At 35.1% G+C, this 22,414-nt stretch overlaps 1 long non-coding RNA gene across 1 annotated transcript; it reads right to left on the bottom strand.

The window, feature by feature from the left end:
* Positions 1–239: 239 nt before the first annotated feature.
* Positions 240–19,855, bottom strand: LOC128589765 (uncharacterized). The gene is made up of 3 exons (XR_008381129.1): positions 19,497–19,855; positions 3,739–3,851; positions 240–377 (listed from the first exon to the last, which is right to left on the bottom strand). It is a non-coding gene; the product is annotated as an uncharacterized LOC128589765 (long non-coding RNA).
* Positions 19,856–22,414: the final 2,559 nt, after the last annotated feature.

Raw genomic sequence — 22,414 nt, 5'->3', positions numbered from 1 at the left:
GTCCCTCTTGCAATCATGTCTTGCCCCCAGGTGTGGCACTATCAATATAGGATATTTACAATGTGATGAAAGAAAAATATAAGGTATCCTTTACGTGTTAGTAAAATAGAGTCTTCACTGTTGTAGTATATTATTTCAAGGATCATCATAACTCAGCGTTTCAGCAAAAACAGTTGCTTTTGTCACATTATTGTATTTTAGACTTCTGTATCTTACCTTATATATTTCTAGTATTGTAGGTTATTCAGTGTGATAGTTCCTATTTTATCGATTCAGGCTAAACTTCAAATCCAAGAATAAAATATGGTACATATTGCAAATTTGAAGATTAAGAAATTTGGGGCCAGTCATGCCCTCCAGGATTTACTTAAAGTTATCTGGAATAAAAAGATAATAAAACAAATTAACTTTGAATAGAAAAAAAATCATTTGCTGGAAGTTATACTCAGATCAATAGTAATAGGGAAGAAGAAATTAGGATGAGTAAGGAGATACAGCTGCTCAGCTTTCATTTTGACAATCCCCCTGAATTCTTACGCACAACCATTATTACACATTTCTGAAAGCGATTTGCAGAAGGAAAATAAGAAAATTAAATTCCAAAAAAAAAAATTGAATTTATCTTTAACCAAACCTATGTGGGTGCTCTCTAGCCCTGACATTTAACACTAACTACGGCATGAATAGCGGTTAAATACTCTGTTGCTCAGGAGAAAATGTGTAACGCTATTCTTGCTCTGTGTCAACTAGCCTGAAGGAATCAATGGGAAGTTAATATTCATGATCCTTTTATGTTGACATGTATTCTGAAGGGCTGAGTGGAGCCTGAGGTTAGAATCCATGGAGTGAACTTCCTAAACTTCTCATGTCCTGTCTATTTGTATAGCTCTATGGCTCATTATCTCACCTAAGTGAAACCTTCCAACCTAATCGGGCCATTCACTCAGGGCCTCCTGCACTGTCTATATATTTTCTACCTCTTTCCTTCATGAAGGAAATGTCTTCCTTTCTCTTTCTCCAAATATAAGATACTTTGCTAAAACCATAATAGACACCTCAATTCCTGAATATTTCTAACCAATCTGATTCACTTTATGAATCAGTTATGATTTCTAAATTCTAACAAAACTTATTTTCTTCCACACCATCTCTTTATACTTGGAATGAATTTTAAGTGGATAATCAAGAGTCGTGAATAAAATGATCTAGAGAAAATATCACCTTTTCATATGTGCCTCAGAATTTATAGTGTTTATGACTAATATTGACATTCCTTTATTATTATAAATTATGAAAGCATTATAGATAGAAGTGTGTATGAGGCAGTTTTAAGGAAGGGTTGGGAACCTCTTGTAAAGTCCTGGAATGTACTGGTTTAAGAAACTGAATTCAATGTAAGTGTTTTATTTTTAAGTGAATATGTAATAGAAAGGTTTATACCACCAACATAAATAACAAAAACCTTATATGGATAAAAAGTCAGAGGAGTAACAGAATGAGTATCTGAGAATATTCTCCACTTTTGCCCAAGACAACGCAGCAGAAATAATCAGTGTGAAATCAATCTCTCTAACATCAAGGTGTACAGTATTAGAGCATAAAGCTGTTTGGTAAAATTTTGTTTCTGTCTTTGCAACCAGAGTTTTTGCAGGGCTTTTTAAAAAATACCTAGCCATGTTCTAGAATACCATCCTCAGAATAAACACGTGTAATGTAACAAACACAAAAGCAACAAAACATGCAAACATGTAAAAACAAAATATTTAGGGTATGATTCTAGTCATTTATGATTGGCTTATTATAATAAAATATCAAATCTATCAGAGTCATGATTTCTACATTTTAAGAAGATTCCTAACTCATCGGTCAGCTGACTAGCTGTATGCTGAAACTAGGACCAAAATTAACAAAGAGGAGGTATTTCTATTTTTTACCTTGTGCTTCAAAAATTTATCTCTGCTTTAAGAGGCAATGTTTAAGTTTAATGGACTTCATCTACTTAAAAACTGTTAAAACTGAAACTTCTCATTTAAAGATTAAAACATACTTGTTTTATGGAACAAGGATAACATTGGAAATCTTTGTGATTTTTGTATACCAAAAAATTCTGTTTTCATTTTTCATTTTTGATTTATTTAGGTAAAAAAAGCCATGTAACAACCATGTAGGAAAAAAATCTTTCACAAGCAGAGAAAATGTTGTCTCTAGAGTTTATATTATTAAGCTTTAAGTAAAATACAGTATTTCTCACCTTTCCATACAAGAGGGAATTAACAGAATGTGGTATTTGTATGCCATGAACTACTACTCAGAATTATAAAAAAAGATGAAGTAATACCTCTTGCATTAACCTGGATGGAACTGGAGACTATCCTAAGTGAAGTATCACAAGGATGGAGAAACAAACATCACATATGCTCACTATTAAATTGTAACTACTCAGTTGACACAGGTGCACATATAGAAATAACACTCATCAAAAATCAAGCAGGTACAGTTGGGAGGTAAATTCCCACCTAATGATATAATGCATACTATCCGGGTAATGGGCATACTCACAACTTTAGCCCAAATGTAGAAACACAAAAACAACAAAGCAAATAAACAATTAAACACAAAATATTTGGGTACGAAACCAATGTATGTAACCAAAATGTTTGTATCCCCATAATCGTTCTATCTATGGTTACATAGAGTTCTATATTTCAATATTCTGAAATATAGAAGAGTTATTAAAATTTCTTTGAGACTATCAAATAAAATATTTTAAAAAATGAAAAAAGAAAATTGCCCTCAAAGAAATGATGGGCTAACACAGCTAGTTTTCAACAATAAAAAGAGGAGCCAGGAGAAAGGAACTGGATTCTGCCATCAGCCACATTAATGAGCAGACTCTAAAAGCAGCTTTCTTCCATCTGGGCCTGGAAATGTTCAGTACAACGTGTTGGGTGTAGCCTGTGAGAGACCCAGAGGCAGAGAACACAGCTCAACCGCACCCAGATTCCTGACCCCTAGAAGTAGTGAGAAAATAAATGTATAATAAATAATAACATTGTTAGCCGGGCGTTGTGGCGGGTGCCTATAGTCCCAGCTGCTCGGGAGGCTAAGGCAAGAGAATCACCTAAGCCCAGGAGTTGGAGGTTGCTGTGAGCTGTGTGATGCCACGGCACTCTACCCGAGGGCCATAAAGTGAGACTCTGTCTCTACAAAAAAAAAAATATAAAAATAAATAAATAAATAAATAAAAACATTGAAAAAATACAATATTTCTCTTTAAAAAGATTTAAATAGCACCTAAGGTTATTCCTGAGCAAGAAAATATATACAAAACAAGATAACAAAATTGAAATAAAGAAATGTCAAAAAACATAGCTGAGACATAAACAAGCGATTGGAAAGATATTAAAATTGTAACTTAGAATATCATAGAATTGTAACATAGAATATCACTTTAGTGCATGGGCTGAATATCATAGAATTGTAACATAGAATATCACTTTAGTGCATGGGCTGAAATTTAGCTTTATGCCATGTATGCTGAAAAACAAAAAAGGAAACTTGACCACCTAAACATTTGTAATAAGCATTGTATAAGTATAAAGACATTACGAAAGTACAAATATTTATAAACAATACACTGAGTGATAAAGTATTTTTGAAAGACTCTTAAAAAATATGTGGCGAATACTTTCATTGCTAATAGCATTGCACCAAATATCATCAAAAAGAGTACCCAACCTGTCTCGGAGGCAGGTAATGTGTATGTACAGAAGCTGATGCACAATTCAATCATCAGCGGCCTACTGTATTCCTCGCGGGTCTGACATCCATCAGCAGCACATTCAGCGCATCTGTAAACGGGGGAAACAGTGTTTCATTCAATCCGTTCTTCTGGAAAAGTGTTTTCGCCCCTACCATTGACTTTTCAGTAACACCCACAGCCTTCTATTTTTAACCTGGTTCAAGGTAATCTTATTCCACTGTTTGGTATCCGCCTCCAGTAATGAAGAAAAAATATATATCCGTATATGAAATATATTTTAGTTAACTTGTTAGAATTTGAGTAATCAGCATTTACTTTAAAAAATGATACCCATTTTGGTCTAGTTGCACACATACTGTGTTATAACTTAAAAACAGTTAAGTATCTTTGAATAATTACAGAATTGACATTGGTGAAGGTTAACATTGATATGGGTCTGTGAAGGTTGAGTTGTTTAGCAGATGTATGTGCCTGTAAAGAAGTTTATTCTTCTGCGGCTCAAAAGACCTCTAAGAGCATTGCCTTTAATTTGCTTAAACAAGCAAGCATTGTGCCATAGTAGCCCCAGAAATTTCAGTCCATGTAGCAGGGCCCCAGGAATTTTATACTGAATAAGAGAAAAAAACAATAGTAAGCTAAAACTTTCAGTGTATATCCCCTCATTCAACTTAAGTATTCAATAATATAAATTATCTAAACAATACTGCTTAATTATTCTGCAAACATTTATGAACTCTATACTAAACAAAGAAATTGAGATAAGTTGTTATAGGGTATTCCTTTTAAAAAGACTCTGTTGGGGAATACTCTCTCAAAAATTATAATTGAAGTTCTAGAATTTGATTTTAATGTAAATTTATATTATTGTATGTGTATGTATGTGAATGAGTATATATGTACCCTTTTTAATTTTGGATTTACAGAAAAGTTGTTAAAACAGTATGAGCTCCTATATTACGCTTTTCCCAGTTCACCCAGCCTCCTCTTACTACTGATAGATACCCAGACTTCACATGGATTTTACTGGTTTACCTATAATTTGAACAAATCATCCAATAGAGTAAAAAATCAAACTTTTAAAGGATGGGCTAAATTAATACTTCTAAATAGTTTATAAAAAGATCTTATTAAAGAGAATCAGCTTGCCTCATTTACTGTTTCCTTCTAATAATTTATGAGTATTTATTCAAAGTAGATTTTATATCTACTGTAAGAAGGACAGACTATGTTAAGTCACAGTGAAAAAGTGGCCTGGGGACCCTGAAAATCAGGGCAGTTGAATTTGCTACTGGGATTTGGGAAAAACAAATCTCCTAGTAATTAATTGAATCTCCACAAGGAAATTCCCCAGGTTCAATTATCAAGTAATTTTATTCCAGGATCAGTGCTCATTACCAAAATAACAGTTCTTGATCTTAGGACTTTATTGGATATGTGTTGTAAAATATGCTTCAAAATAAAGTGTACATTTTAAATTTCATGAGGATCTGGATCTATTTAGGTATTTTACTAGGTTGTGTGTTTGCTTAGCTGGGTTTTAATACCCAGCAATTCTTGATAAACCAAGTACTAGAAAAATAGTCTCTATAATTATTCATTTAAAATCTGCTATCATTTTTTATGGAAGAATATTTGTTATTGTTATTTGCAATTCAGTGCTTGGAAATACTGTAATAACATCAGCTATAAAGGTTCAAAATGGAAGGTAGAATTTTAAATAATGTAATTACACTACAGTCATAATTAATTTAATGTATAGGTTTTTGAAGCTTCTCTTCTGACCTTTTAAGTGCATGTGTGAATGAGGTGGACTCCACACAACAGTTAAGACAAGTGGAAATGGAGGTTATGATGGGAGGATCCCTGGAGCACAGAAATTGATGTTAGTCTTGAGTAACATAACATGATCCTGTCTGAATGCCAAAAAACAAGAACCATGAAACAAGGGAAGCAATGGAACTTTATTCTGAATTTAGAATGCTCATTCTAAAATGTTTGGAAGCTCTGAATGGTTATTGATTTGATCATTACATGATGTATGTTTGTATCAAAATTTCAAGTGTATCCCACAAATATGTATAACTATTATATATGCATAAACATTAAAAAATACAGAAAAAAATAAAGTAAAACAAACAGATAAGCATGGGAAAGCAGCAAATGTGAGCTTAAAAATATGTTTTAATGTTACTTAATTTTTTACAATAAGCATTTTTTACATTGAATGTGCAAGATTAAAAAAATTGTGCAATATTATTGGAATGCAATGAAAGAGAGACTTTATTTTTTGTTTTTATACTGATTTTAGAATATTTTTCAGGAGAAAATTATACCTCCAAGTTGTCTAATAAAAAAATTTGTACAATATCATGAATTCCTCATTACTCTTGGTTAATAGTATTATCTTGTGGTGCCATTAAAGTGTAACCACACAGCATCAATTTTGTAATCAGATGTGTCCAGTGCCCCATCATTAAAACATCAATTTGCATTTAAAAAATAACTCCTGGGCTGGTAGCAGTGGTAAACAAGTGTAATCCTAGCACTCTGGGAGGCAGAGGCGAGCGGATTGCTTGAGTTCAAGAGTTTGAGACCAGTCTGACCAAGAGCTAAACCCTACCTCAATAAAAATTAGAAAAATTATCTGAGTGTAGTGGTACATGCATTTTGAGACAGAGTCTGGCTCTGTCACCCTGGCTGGAGTGCCATGGCATTAGCCTACCTCACAGCAACCTCAATGTCCTAGGCACAAGAGATCCTCCTGAATAGCTGGGTGTACAGGTACTGGCCACAATGCCTGGCTAATTTTTTCTATTTTTAGTAGAGACAGGAGCTTCCTCTTGCTCAGGCTAGTCTTGATCTTCTGAGCTCAAGCTATCCTCCCACCTATCATAGGTATGAGCCACCATGCCTGACCTTGATACTGTTTTCAAAACTAACATTTTAGTATCCTTTAATGTAATAGGCAATCATCCCAAATTCTAAGTATACATTAACTCATTTAATCAGCCCTGCCCATTCATGAGGTAAAAACTGAAGCTTTACTTTATTCAGAAAGTGATTATTCCTGTTTACTTTGCATACCGTCTGCCCACAGACATACATTGTGTTGTATTTGCTACACTGCCTTCCATGACATTTAGTAAAGAGTTATGGAAATACAGAACTTTTTTTGTATCCACAAGTATAGCTATACACATAATATAAAATATTTTTTTTTTCTTTCTTGTCCCAAATTATTCAGGAACTAGTATTGGAGTCTGGTTGGAAATGTCTCCCTCACTGATATCCGATTTGACTTTGGTCTTTCCAAAGTCCTTTCATGGGATCACACAAATATTTTATCAAGTTCTATACATAATTTAATAGAAGAACCTAGCACTTAAATTGTAGAAGAAAAAAAATTATCCAATCGTATAGGCTTTTTAAAACACATACTAATTTGTTTTCATTGCTTAAACAAAGCATGGCAGTATGGACTCCCTTTTTTGGTTAAATTAAACTATGGAGTAAAATAGTTCCTAAGGATGTCAAAAATCCTTCTAGCTTATGATTCTGCTAATATAAAAAGCCTTGAGTATATTGAATATTCTACTTAAAAATGTCTGTCTACTTTACCATAGACTTTGGCCTGGTCACTGAACTGAGAGACATCATAATTGGCACTATTTGAATTAGTGGACGTGAGAGTAATCATTTTTGTATTCTTGCTTCTCAAGCAAGGATGCATGCTACCTAAACCAGATTCTCTCTGAGAGGTCAGTTTTTTTCCTAAAAATGAGACATGATAAAAGGCTAACAGCTTGTTACCCCAGGCAGGAAATTGAGTAACTGAGATCATTGAAGTATAGAAGAAAGTGACAGACCAAGATCTTTGATGAAAATAGATACAAAAAATCATCAATAAAATACTTGCAAATCAAATTCAACAACATATCTAAAAGATTATATAACATTGGGTGGCGCCTGTGCCTCAAAGGAGTAGGGCACCGGCCCCATACATTGGAAGTGGCATGTTCAAACCCAGCCCTTGCCAAAAAAAAAAAAAAAAATTATATACCATGACCAAGTAGGTTTTATTCCTGGAATGCAAGGATGGTTCACATATTCGAATTAATAAATGTGATACATCACATTAACAGAATGAAAGATAAAAGCACATTAACATCTGTATAGATGCAAAAAAGCCTTTGACGAATTGCAACATACTTTCCTGATGAAAAATCTTAACAAAATAACTAAAAAGGAAATTTCTTGAATATAATGAAGGTTATTTATAAAACTCCCACAACTGGTAGTGCCCGTAGCTCCGTTGGTAGGGTGCTGGCCACATACACCAAGGCTGGCAGGTTTGAACCTGGCCGGGCCAGCTAAAACAATGACAACTGCAACAAAAAATAGCCAGGTGTTGTGGTGGGCGCCTGTAGTCACAGCTACTAGGGAGGCTGAGACAAGAGAATCACTTAAGCCCAAGAGTTTGAGGTTGCTATGAACTGTGGTGCCACAGCACACTACCCAGTGAGGCAGCTTGAGACTCGGTCTCAAAAAAAAAAAAAAAAAAGAAAGAAAGAAAAGAAAAAGAAAAATCCTCCCACAGCTAATATGTTATCAATGGGAAATAACTGAAAGGTTTTCTTTTTTTTTCCAAATGAGATCTACAACATAGCAAGATTGCCTACTGTCTCCTACTTCTACTCAACATAATTCCTTCCAAAACTAGCAGAAGTATAAGACAATAAAGAGAAATCAATCATCCAAATCAGAAAAGAAGAAAATAATTCCCTCTTCTCAGATAAAATAATCGTATAGGCAAAACCTCCCAAAGAATGCACAAAAATATTTATAATTAATAAATTAATTCAGGATAATAGCAGGACACAAATTCAGCATATAAAGATCAGTTGCATTTGTTTATACCAATGATAATCTATTCAAAGAATAGAGATTTAAAAATCTGCTTATAATAGTAGCAAAAGTTTTAAAATACTAAGGAATTTTTTAAATACTTATTCTTATTTAATCAAGCATACTAGATTCTATGTGATTTTTTGATAAATTAATATAATAACTAATACAAACAATCAAATCCAGGTATTTAAGGATATCCATCAACTGAAACATTTATTATTTTTTTCATTGTTTTCTAACTATTTTGGGACACTGTAATTTATTGCTTACTCTATTGTGCTATCAAATACTAGAACTTATTCCTACTAATTGTAGGTCCTCATCAATCATCCTCTCTTCACTTCCAGTGACACCAGCCACCCACCTTTCCAGCCTCTGGTGACTATCATTCTACTCTGTTTCTCTGTGAGATCAACAATTTTAGCTCCCACATATAAGTGAGAACATATGATATTTGTATTACTGTACCTGAATTATTTCACTTTCCATAATGATCCCCAGATTCATCCTTGCTGGTACAAATCACAGGATTCCATTATTTTTCTGGCTGAACAATTTTCCACTGTGTATATATGGTACATTTATTTATCCATTCATCCATCCATGGATACTTAGGTTGATTGTATAACTTGTGTATAGCATCCCAATAAACATAGTGGTGTGTATTTCCTTTTAATATGCCAATTTTCTTTCCTTTGGATGAATACCTACTAGTGGTATTGATGGATCATATGGTAGTTATATTTTTAGTTTTTTTCTGTTTTTTGTCTTTTTTTGCAGTTTTTGGCCATGGCTGGGTTTGAACCCCTCACCTCCGGTATATGGGGCCGGTGCCCTACTCCTTTTAGCCACAGGTGCCACTCCTATTTTTACTTTTTTGAAAGACATCTATATTTTTTTCTGTAATAACTGTACTAATTTACATTCCCAACCAAGAGCATATGCATTCCCTTTTGTCTAAATACTCATCATAATTAGTTATTTTTTGTCTTTTCAATAATAGCTATTCCAACTATGGTGTAACGATGTCTCAGTTTGGTTTTGATTTTATTTTCCTGAGGATTAGTAATGCTGAGTTTTTTTATATACTCATTGTTTCTTCTATGAAGAATTACTTTTATTTTTCTTCTAAGAATTTTATAGTCTTAGGAAGAATTTCACTCTTCTGCATATAGATAGCCACTTTTCCCAGCACAATTTATTGAAGAAAAGGTGGTCCTTTCTTTAATGAATACTTTTGGCAACTTTGTTGAAAATACGTTGGTCGTATATGCATTGATTTATTTCTAGGTTCTCCATTATTTTTCATTGCTCTCTTCTGTTTCTACACCAATATCACAGTGCTGTAGTTACTACAGCTTTGCAGTATACTTCTACTTTTAAGTCGGGTAGTGTAATGCCTCTGGCTTTGTTATTTATAGTCAGTATTGTTTTGGATACTCAGGGTATTTTGCAGTTCTGTATACATTTTAGATTTTTTTTTCTATTTCTGTGAATGATGCAATTGGTATTTTTATAAGGATTATATTTAATCCATACATTTCTGTTGATGGTGTGGCCATTTTAATGATATTAATTTATCTGATCCATAAGCATTGAATGTTTTTTCATTTGTTGGTGCTTCACGTTCTTTTATCAGTGTTTTGTAGTTTTTCTTGTAAAGGCCATTAACTTTCTGGATAAAACTTAATTCTATACTTTTAACCATTGTAAAAAGATTCCCCTCTCTCTCTCTCTCTCTTTCTTTTTTAACACAGTATCACTCTGTGAAACAAGTGATCCTCTCTTCTGGCCTCAGCCTCTCAAGTATCTGGGATTACAGGCACATGCACAATGCTCAGCTGATTTTTCCATTTTTAGTAGAGATACGGTCTCACTCTTGCTTAGGTTGGTCTTGAACTCAGGAGCTCGAGTAAACCACCCGCCTCAGCACCCTAGAGTGCTCGGATTACAGGCGTGAGCCACTGCTAGGAATCTTGCCAAAAATTCCTTTCTTGAACTATTTTTCAGCTATATATATATATAGCTATATATTGTTATATATATATATATATATATATATAAAGTAATAATACTATGTTATCCACAAAGAGGAACAAGTTAACTTTCTTATTTACAATTTGGATTTATTTCTCTCTAATTGCTCTGGTAATACTTCTTTTTTTCTGTGGCCGGGGCTGGGTTTAAACCCACCACTTCGGATATATTGGGCCAGCTCCCTACTCCATTGAGCCACAGGCACCACCCAAGACTTCTAGTAGTATATTAAACAACAGTGGGGAAAGTGGGCATCTTTGCCATGTTTTAGTTCTTAGAGCAAAGGCTTTTGACTTTTCCCCATTGAGTATTATGTTAGCTGTGGGATTTTCATATATGGTCTTTATTGTTTCAGGTATGTTCCTTCTATGCCTAATTTCTTATGTGTTTATTCAGATGATCATATAGATTTTTGTCATTCATTCTGTGAATATTTCACACTTACTGATTTGTATATATTGAGAGATTCTTGCATCTCTGAGACAAACTTTTTCATGCCGTATTATCTTTTTGATCTTTGTTTGATTTGGTTTGTTAGTATGTTGTTGAGTTTTAACATCTGTGTTCATTAGAGAGACTGGCCTGTGGTGTTTGCTGTGTCATTCTCTGGTGTTGCCATCAGGGCAATAATACTGGCCTAGTAGAATGAGATAGGAAAAATTCGCTCCTTTGCCATTTTTTGAGAAAGTTTTAAATAAATCGGTATTAATTTTCCTTTATAAGTTTGATAAAATTCAGCAGTAAATCCATCCAGTCCTGGGCTTTCTTTTTAGAAGACTGTTATTAACTCAATCTTATCACTCCTTATTGGTCTGTTCCTATTTTCTTCTGGCTTAATCTTAGGTTATATGTGTTCATTGCTGTAGATTTTCCAATTTTTTAGCATATAGTTGTTAAAAATTGTCTTTAAATTTCTCTCTTTTTTTTTCCCCTTTACTCCTACGGTATCAGGGGTAATGTCTGTTTTTTCATTTCTTATTTTACTTATTAGAGTCTTCACTATTTTTTCTTGATCAGTGTACCTAGCATTTCTCTCTTTTGTTTATCTTTTCCACCCTTCAACTTTTAATTCATTTAGCTTTTGTGGTGATTTTGTAGTCCCTATCTTGTTTAGTTCTTCTCTGATCTTTGTTATTTCTTTCTTTCTGATAATTAGGGTTTGATTTGTTCTTTCATTTATAATTCCATGAGGTGCATCACCGGATTGTTTATTTTAAATCTTTCTGTTTTTCTGGATTTAGGTATTTAATGCTAAAACCTTTCTTCTGAGAACTTCTTTTCTATATTCCATACATTGTTGTATGTTTTCATTTTCATTTGTTTTAAAGTTTTTAATTTCTTTTAGTTTCTTCATTGACCAAATGCTCTCTCAAAAGTATGTTGGTCTATCCTAGACAAAGTGTCAGATGTTGATGAACAGAATGTATAACGTATCTTGTGAGTCAAATGTTCTATAGATGTCTTTAAGTTTCACTTGATCTGAAGTGTCTTTTAAATCCAGTGTTCTTTACTAATTTTCTGTCTAGATAATCTGTCCAATGCTGATAATATAGTGTTAAAATCTCGAATTATTATTATATTAGAGTCCATCTCTCTTTTTAGATCTAATAATATTTCTTTTTTTTTTTTTTTGTGATTTTTGGCTGGGGCTGGGTTTGAACCCGCCACCTCCGGCATATGGGACTGGCGCCCTACTCCTTGAGCCACAGGCGCCGCCCCATCTAATAATATTTCTTTATGTATGTAGATGCTCTGTGTTGTATGCCTCTCTCCCTCCCTCTGTCATTCTTTCTGTCTGTCTGTTAATATAACTATTATATTCTTTTTGAATTAATAACTTTATCATTATAGAGTGACCTTCTTTTTCTTATCTTATAGTTGTTGGCTTACAGGCTGTTTTATCTAAGTATAACTGTTTCTGCTTGCTTTTGGTTTTTGGCTGTCTGGAATATTTTATAACCTTAACTTTCAGTCAATGAGTTTTTATAAGTGAAGTATATTTCTTGCAGGAAGCATACACTTGTTTCATTTTTTATCCAGTTAGCCAGTCTATATTTATTAAGGGAAATTTTAATCTATTTTTATCCAAGGTAATTATCAATGTAATGTCTAGGAAATTTCTGAAAAAGAATTTAAAGTAATAATATTAAAGGAACCCAGTCAAATGCAAAAAGAGATAATGCAAATAAATTGAGAAATAATTCATGATTTGAATCATAAATAAAACTATGTACACAAACTAGAAAACCTAGAGAAAATATATAAATTGTTAGAAACACACAACCTCTCAAGCCTCCATCAGGAAGAAATAAAAATTCTGAACAAACCAATCATCAGTAGTGATACTGAAACAGAAATAAAACTCTCAATTAAAAAAAATGCCCTCAGCCAGACAGATGGACAGCTGAATTCTATCTGACCTATAAAGAATGGACACTGAGTCTACTGAAATAGTTCTATAACATTTCTAACTCTTTCTATGAATACAATGTCACCTTGATACCAAAATTAGGAAAGAATGCAACCAACAGTAACAAAGGAAATAAGGAAAAGATAAAGAAAATTATAGGCCACTATCCCATATGAACACAGATGTGTAATATAGCAAACCAACTTCAACAGCACCTGAAAAAGATAATTCACTATGATCAAGTAGATTTCATCCCAGCCATGCAAAAATGGCTCAAAATATACAAATCAGAAAATGTGATGAATTACATGAACAGAAAGATCATATGATAATCTCAATATATGCAAAAAAGAATTCAATAATTTCAGCAATGCTTCATAACCAAAAATCTCAACAACTAGACAGAGAAAGAACATGCCTCAAAATAATAAAAGCTGTATGGTACAAACTTATATTACCCACAGCAACATACAGATTCAATGCGATTTCTATCAAAATCTCAACAGATTTTTTCAGCAGAAAAACAAATCTTAAAATTTATATGGAACCACAGATTATTTTGCCTGAATCTATTCAGAATAGAAGCAAACCAATGTTGGAGAAGTGACACATTCTGATTTCAAATTATATTACAAAGCTATAATAATAAAAAGAACATACTATTGGCATAAAAAAATAAATAAAAGACAGACACACAGGCCACAAGAATAGAATGGGGAGCCCAGAAATAAATTTCAGACTATATGGTTAACTAATTTTCAAGAAGAGTTTCAATAATACACAATGGACAAAAGATAGTTTCTGCAATAAATTGCCTTAGGAAAACTCCATATCCACATCTAAAAGAATGAAATAGGATGTTTATACCACAAACAGTAATGAAACTCAAAGGGATTAAGAACTTAGATAAAAAAACTAAAAGCATTAAACTTTCAGAAGATAATATGGGGTTATAAATCTCCATGACTGTCCTTGACAATGATTTTTATATATCACACCAAATGCTCAGGTAACCAGTGCAACAGAAAGCATGTGGGACTGCATCAGAGTAAAAAGCTTCTGCATTAGATGGAAAACAGCAGCAAAATGAAAGTCAGCCTGAAGACTTGAAGAATATTTTTACAAATAAGACATGTGATAAGAAGTAAGGAACCCTTACAAATCAATAACAAACAAACAAAAAAAGAAGCCAAGGAAGAAATCAGCAAAGGACTTGAATAGGTAGTATTCCAAAGAAGAGATCAAAACGGCCAACAGGTATGTAACAAGTTTCTCAATGTTTCTAATCATCAGGATCCCGAATCATCAAGAAAACGCAAATCACAATAACTATGAGATACCAACGTACATCTGTTATGATGACTGGTACCAAAGAGTATAGGAAAGAAGGGTTGGTGCAGGTGTAAAGAAAAGAGAGCCCTTGGACAAAGAGTGTATTAGAATATAATTCATACAACCATTAAAAAACAGTATGACACTTACAAAATTTAAAATTAGTTCTACTAGTATTTTTAAATTTGTTATTACATTTCATTGTTGTGTTGTTATATTTTAGATCCCAGTTGTTTGAGTTAGTGGATGGAGAACCCATGGAGATGAGAGATTGATTGCATATGTGTACGAAAGCATCATGGTACTCTGAAGAATAAACAACAGGGAGAGAGGTAGCAAGGGAGATAGAGAAAGGGAGAAATGCCCCTTCCATAAAATGATGCGCTTGATGTATGCCCCACCTATTTTCCAGATTTCTTTTCACCTTATCCTCACTCACTAGGATAATCCAGCATCCTTACTCCTTTCTATTGTAGAGAAAGAAAAACCAGTTCCTGCTGCAGTGTCTTTGTCCCAGTTGTACCTGTTTGGAAAAGTCTACAACATCTTCACATAAATAACTCTTTTTTATTACATTGGTCTCTCAGGACGATCACCACCTAAGATAATCTGTCCTGGTCAAGCAATTATATACCATGTTTTTATTTTCAGCATTGCACTATTGATTGCATGATAATTCCTTGTTTTTGGTCTTTTGTCTGTCTCCTCAGCTTGATTGCAAATTGGAAGAAAGGAACATAAACATTTTGTTCAACATTCTCTCTCTGTTCTTTATGTCCCGTGCATAAAGAGCACTGTGGAGTAAATGAATGAATGGCTTCTTAGCATAAGATTTTTTTTTTTACTTTATTAATAAGTTATTCATGAAGTCTTGAATATATGTATCACGGAAGTTCAGTTTATTTCACATGAAAAAATTGAAATACTTTAATTTAACCTTACACATTTTCCTAACACTGAGACTTTGGGATTTGACTATATTTTTCCCACAGGGGATATGTGGTATTACTTTTTTCTAAATAAGATGTTTTGAGGCCTAAGGTACACTGGTTTCCTATGGTGTACCCATTGTATTCTTTTAGGAGAGAGAAAGTAACGACCTACATTAATTATAGGACAGGACATAAAACACTGAGAGCCTTTTCTGAAACAAGGAGTGCTTCCAGAGACCATTTCATTTTTTGGCAAGGATAATGGCATTTTGCCCCAAGCAATCTTTTAGCACTGGCTGTGCCTCAATTTAAGAAATAGAAAGAATCTTCTCTTTTACCCAAGGACAGTATCTGAGATTTAAAGTTAAGTGCAAGGCAACAGAAAAATTTACATGTTTGAAATTGATTCGGAAAAATCACTCTGATAGTCATCATATTTTTAGGGTTCGTGGTAAGAGTGGCAGATTGGAGAGGGAGGTATTGATATAAGTAACACTCAGAACTCCTGCCATCAGGTTTTTACCTGATAGGGTAACAATAGGGAATTGAAATAAAAATCATGCTTTAAAAATAGGTTAAGAAAGTAACTCACCATTGCAAAGCACAAATCTATTAGTAATTCTAAAACAATAATAATCGCAAGACTAGAGAAAGATTTCTTTTTCAAAACTTAATTTCTGAGCCCATAATTTTGTTTGTTGAAAAGTTTTCTTAAATTTCCCACTCAGTCAAAGGGACTATCAAGGTGGCATTCACCCATTCATTCAGTTCTTTAATGCAACACATTATAACTACCCACTGCGTTGCTGAACCTAGCAAAATGATAATAATTAAGTAATTAAAAAAACAAAACAAAACACTACCTGTCTACCCTTAGAGACTTACATTCTGTTAGGGGAGGCAACATAGTGCAAGAAAATAGAAAAATGGGCTCCTTGTCTATGGCTCAAGCCGCTAAGGCGCCGCCACATGCACCTGAGCTGGCAGATTCAAATCCAGCCCGGGCCCACCAAACAACAATGATGGCTGCAACCAAAAAATAGCCGGGCGTTGTGGTGGAGGCAGGAGAATTGCTTAAGCCCAGGAGTTGAAGGTTGCTGTGAGCCGTGATGCCACAGCACTCTACCCAGGACGACAGCTTGAGGCTCTGTCTCAAAAAAAAAAAAAAAAAAAAAAAGAAAATAGAAAAATGTTACCATATTATTTCTCCACAATTAGAAATAATTTACACTAATCTACTAGAGAATAAATTTATCAGTTCTTAGAGGAATTCACTTCTTGAGTTTAGAGAAAGAAATGACTGTTTCATGCTTGCCTCTGTGAGACCATCAAGATACATATGATCAAATTATTAATCTCTCACATCTAATGAAATAATCACTTCAACATATAAATTTAGCAGGTAAATAATTAGAAAAAAATTGTCTTCAGGAAAGATAAAACTCTCTTTTCCTTAAAAAGGGACAATATTTACTCTAAAAATTTTGCAGAAAATCTGTCTTTCTCTTCATTTTCACGTTCTTTATCACGTTATATTTTTTAAAAATCAAAGTTTGTATTCGTAAAAAGCTTCTTTTCTGATATTTTGGTAATATGTGAGAACTAAATATATAAAATTTTTGACTTATTTCTGTCTTGTTTGTATGTTTTCTTTTTAGAAAGCAAATGTGGGGATTGTTAAAAAAAAAGAAAGATTTTTATTAGTATCATTTGAAACATCCATGAGTATAAAAATATGTGGATAATTTAATTGTCTTTTAAAAAACATTAAAATAAGATAATTGATTATTAGTGTTTCCTTTTTTGAGGCAGAAAAATAACAAAGACATAGATACATTCCATAAATTAAGTGAAACTGTCACAAAAAAGAAAAGTTTCTTGTAGAATTTTTACAGTAAGTATTCTCCTTTATAAGGAAAAGAAAAGAGAGTTTTATCTTTTCCGAAGACAATTTTTTTTTTTGAATCGACCATTAGAGGTAGTTTGGAAACAGATACAGATAAATACTTAAGCTCAAGGTAAAGTAAAAAACGCAGACATTTTATAAAAATTTGTCTGTGATCACATTAAAGATCTCTTTAATTTTAATGAGTTATTTAAAAAATATTGTCATGTAGTTAATTCAGATAACATGGTGTTTGGACATTTACCCTTCATTAAAATAAATACACATCCCACTTTCCTCTCCAAACTACTATTTTTAAATACATCCTGCAATTGTAACTGCATTATTTATTTCTCCAGAAGATACAGAAGTGTGAAAAATAAGGAAGTTAACATATAATGAGATCCAAAGTATTTTAAATTGGCTTAGGGAAAAAGAAACAATGTTGTGATATAAATATAGGAACACAGTTGACACACAACTGAAATCAGATTTCACATGATTTTATTTCCAATAACAGCACTGTCACTCACAATTTCTAGCACAGGGTTATTCTCGGCCAAAATGTTTATCTGTTTTATTGACAGGCTAAAAGTGATCATGTTCATATCACTCAAAAACAACATCTGCTAAGAGAGACATCTAAAATGTTTTCCTGGGCAAAGATGGAATTTTTAGACCAGTAGTGACCACAGACATCACAGAAGCACAACTCTAACTTCAGGTTTTGGAAATATAATTAATCATTAAAAAAACAAATTCCTTTGACTTTTGTTATTGCTATATTGGGCAAGTCAATGTATAGATCATTAAAATACAGAAATAATATTTGGAACCATTTCAAAATGGTAATTTTGCACCTTCAAATAGCTTGTATATGAACACACTTAAATGTGGAAGTATAAAAAAATTTAGCAATCACTTCCAACAGCTGCTTCTGTTTATTAATTCATGTGTACAAATTGGAGCAAGAAGAGTATTTTTCAGTAGATTCTTTGGAAATTTACCGCATTCATATCATCATTATTCCTGTAGTAGAATCACATTGTTTTACTTAAATTAGCTCTTATGTTGTTGTACAACCCCTTATAATAATCTCTTTGGTTTTTGGAGTTGAGGGGAGCATAGCAATTCAGTGCAGATGGCCCAAGACAAATGTAGCAATCTAACAATTTGTGCATTGGTGATGTGGGCTGACAAACAGTTTGGCCAATTTTCTAGGCTCTGTCCAATTTCCAGTTAGTATACAGACAAGGTATACAGCGTGCTAGCACTGACTATGACTCTGCAAGTGAGCAGAGTGAGCTGCTGGGCCTGTGGGTGACGGTGAGGAGCTCTGCTATCTCATTTCTAATGAGAACACAGCTGTAGCGATACTTCATTGTCATGACAACAACTTCATGCTTCCATCTGAGAATCAATAGTAATTCCTTGAGTCTACTTCTCTGCAACTGAGGTTTTACAATAGCATATGAAAGAACATCTAGCACCAAGTGGCATAAAGTTATTTCCGGTGCAACTGCTGAACGTCCTTCTCTGATATTCCTGTCTTTTTCACACAACTAAAATCTGACCTGAAAAATATGATACAACCCACAAGTTGGACAAGTGTAATAAAGGCTAAATATTGTCAACATGAATCTATCAGAACCATGGGAAACAGTAGGCAACTGATAATGGAATTGTACTCTGGGACTCAGGATCCCGTGATTTTGACTAGTTCCAAGACTTATTTTTCTAAAGCTCAGTAGATGTAGTTTGTCTTTTTTATGTGCCTCTGAAAAAGTGACACGGACTAGTAAATAATATTGCTTATATCTTTTGATAAGATTAAGAGATATTGGTATTATATGACAGATTGTTTTCAAAGTTGTGAAATTCTAAACCATGAATTGCTTATTTCATTTATATTTATTATTTCAACTTTAAATACTGAGGTTTTTTCAAGACAGCTGAGTAGAGACATCACATGCTGGTTATCTTCAGAAAGACGAAAAGATACAGGTGAATAATCATAACTCAAGAAAATTTTCAAGGGGAGAGCCTTGGAGCCCAGCAGGTAACTCACAGGAGAAGCTATACACAGGAAAGAAGGGAGCAACAGATTGACAGATATCAACTAGGAATTCAAGGAATTTGGTATTTTTTGACAGGGTAGGTGGAAGTGTTTTGGGTTTCCCTGCCTCTGCATCAGACCACTGGCATCTGAACTGTGGGAGAGCTCCTCACCTCTCATGAAGTGCAATGCTGATCCAACTGCCCGGGCACACAGGGACACTCGTCCTCCACCTGGAATTGAGCTTCTATGGTGGGCACCAGGGTCAGAGTGCACCCACTGAGGGATGTGTACTGCCAACCTCAGCCCTGTGTCTCCACGTCATTAGAGGACCTGCAGACATTAACGAGCACCCGTTCAGATTGTGGCATCCAAAGGGGGCTGGCTGGAGCCAGGGGATCTGAGGCTTTCCAGGTCGTCTGTCCCCAGAAGTGCTGCTCCTGAGGGAAAGGAGAGTGGAACACACCCAGAGGGAACTTCCAGGAACAGAGTAGACCAGACAACAGGGCTTCCTGGGCCTGAGGGCACCTCCTTTTCAGGCAGAAACTGACTGCGTCCAGCACAGACTCAGGTGTGTTCAGCTCTGGAGGGAAGGAGTGTGGTCTGTCCCCGCAGCCAGACAGCCTCCGTTCTCAGACGTGGGTATGGAATGGAGTCTGTCCCTATGGCCAGATAGTCTCCATTCTCAGATGTGTGTATAGAGTGAGGTCTGTTCCCTGGCCTGATGGCCTCTGTTCTCAGACGTGGGTGTGGAGTGGGGTCCGTTCATGTGGCTAGATGGCCTCCGTTCTCAGACATGTGTATGGAGTGGGGTCCGTCCCCCAGCCAGATGGACTCTGTTCTCTGACATGGGTGTGGAGTTGGCCAGATGGACTCCGTTCTCTGACATGGGTGTGGAGTTGGCCAGATGGACTCCGTTCTCTGACATGGGTGTGGAGTTGGCCAGATGGACTCCGTTCTCTGACGTGGGTGTGGAGTGGGGTCCATCCCTTGGCCAGATGGCCTCTGTTCTCAGACGTGGGTGTTGGGTGGGGTCCATCTCCCAGTCAGATGGCCTCCATTCTCTGACGTGGGTGTGGAGTGGGGGATTTCCCCTTCACTTTGCCCATCACTGCAGACACATCTGTGGCAGCTCCCACAGGAGGTTGCCACCGGTCACTTTAGGGCTTTCAGGGGTGACTGTATCCTACTCCAGTATGCCCCGTGGGCCTAGGCTTATGGAAAGATGAGAGTCCTGCCCCCTCCACACAGAGCCATGGCCTTCCTGCAGCAGAGAGCAGAATAGCAAAGCAGTGTAATTTGGGTTGAGGGAGGAGCTTCTCCTCAGAAGACATTTTCCTGGTGAGGTAGGGAAGGCGCCATTCACAGCTCTGAGATAAATTACAGCCTAGGACAGATAGAATGTCTCTCAGACTTAAGTATCTCAAATACTGATGCATGGGCATGACAGGGAAGCAGATTTTGTTCCTGTCTGCCGAGGCAATTGAGCTGAGGAATCCCTTCACCACCCCCCACAACCCTATCCCCAAGCAGAGACCTTGCACATTTTACCAGGAGCTCCCCCAACACCCCTGCCACCACTGGTGCATGTGACTGCCACTGAAGTATCCAGGGGTGGCTAAGTGGTTTGACTCTGCCCAGCTTTCTCCACCTTAGAGGATGAGCAGGGAGCATAGGCCACTGTGCATTTCACACACCAGCCCATTGGCTCAGGAAACAGAAAGCTTTTCCGGGAGAACAAAATCAAACATACCTATTTCCTTCTGTCACAATCAGCTCTTACCTGTAGGTGCTAACTACTGGCCCAGAGGTTGAACTGCATAATGCATTAGAAAATCTGGTGATACAAGTGCACACCCCTAGGGAGCGGGGTGAACATCCTGAAAGAGCCACCATCTCAGCCCCACAGGGGCACAAAGCTGCTCACACAGCTGGTGCATTGCTACTACAATTAGCATTTGAGAAAGCCATCACATAACCCAGGAACTCTCACATAACTCAGAATCTTTACGTTAAAAGCACCGGTAACTGAAACCAAATAACCCTACACATGATACAGTCACATTCTCAAGAGGAGAAAAACAAAATCTTATCCAAACAAAAGAATATACAAAAAAAAAAAAGAAGAAGAAGAGATGGTTTAGAAGATAAGGAATGAGAAAAACAGTCCTACAAAAGTGAAAAACTGGCAGTACATTCCCACAAAGGATCATACCACCTCTCCAGCAGCGAGTCCTAATCAAATGAAATCTTTGAAACAATACATCAAAATTCAGATCATTGATTTTAAAGAAAACCCAAAAAGATCCCAGAGAAAGATGAAAACCCATGTAAAGAAATCGTAACCCCAATTCAGTATATGACTGAAAAATTTATTAACAAGATAGATTAAAAAAACAAAAACTTCTAGAAATGAAAATTTTATTGGAAGAGTTACAAAACATAATTGAAAGCTATAGTAACAGACTAGAACAGGCAAAAGAAAGAATTTTAGAACTCAAAGACAGATGGTTTGAATTAACTCAAACAAAAATAAAGAAAAAAATCAAGGTGGAGCCCATTGGATCACACCTGTAATCCTAGCACTCTGGGAGGACATGGTAGGTGGATTGTTTGAGCTCATGAGTTTGAGAATAACCTGAGCAAGAGACCCCATCTCTACTAAAAATAGAAAAGCTGAGGCAAGAGGATCACTTGAGCCCAAGACTTTGAGGGTGTTGTGAGTTATGATAATGCCACCGCACTCTACTGAGGGTAACAAAGTGAGACTGTCTCAAAATAAATAATATAAAGAAAATAAAGAAAAAATCATTTAAATGAAATGAACAAGCCTTTGAAAAGTATTAAGGTTATGTAAAGTAACAGAACCTATGATTCTTAAGTATATGTGTGGGAGAATAAAAATGTACACATTTCAAAAATATATTTGTATAAATAATTCAGGAAAACTTCCCTACTTATACTAAAGATTTAGACATTCAAATACAAAACCTCAGAGATCTCCACAAAGATACATTACAAGATAGAGTTCTCCAACACAGTCATCAGACTATGTAAAAACCTACGTCAAGGAAAAACTCCTAAAGTCAAA

Source organism: Nycticebus coucang, chromosome 1 (genome assembly GCF_027406575.1).
Source record: "Nycticebus coucang isolate mNycCou1 chromosome 1, mNycCou1.pri, whole genome shotgun sequence".
NCBI lineage: Eukaryota > Metazoa > Chordata > Mammalia > Primates > Lorisidae > Nycticebus > Nycticebus coucang.
The sequence above is the reverse complement of the archived record's forward strand: the minus strand, read 5'-3'. Positions and strand labels throughout refer to the sequence as shown.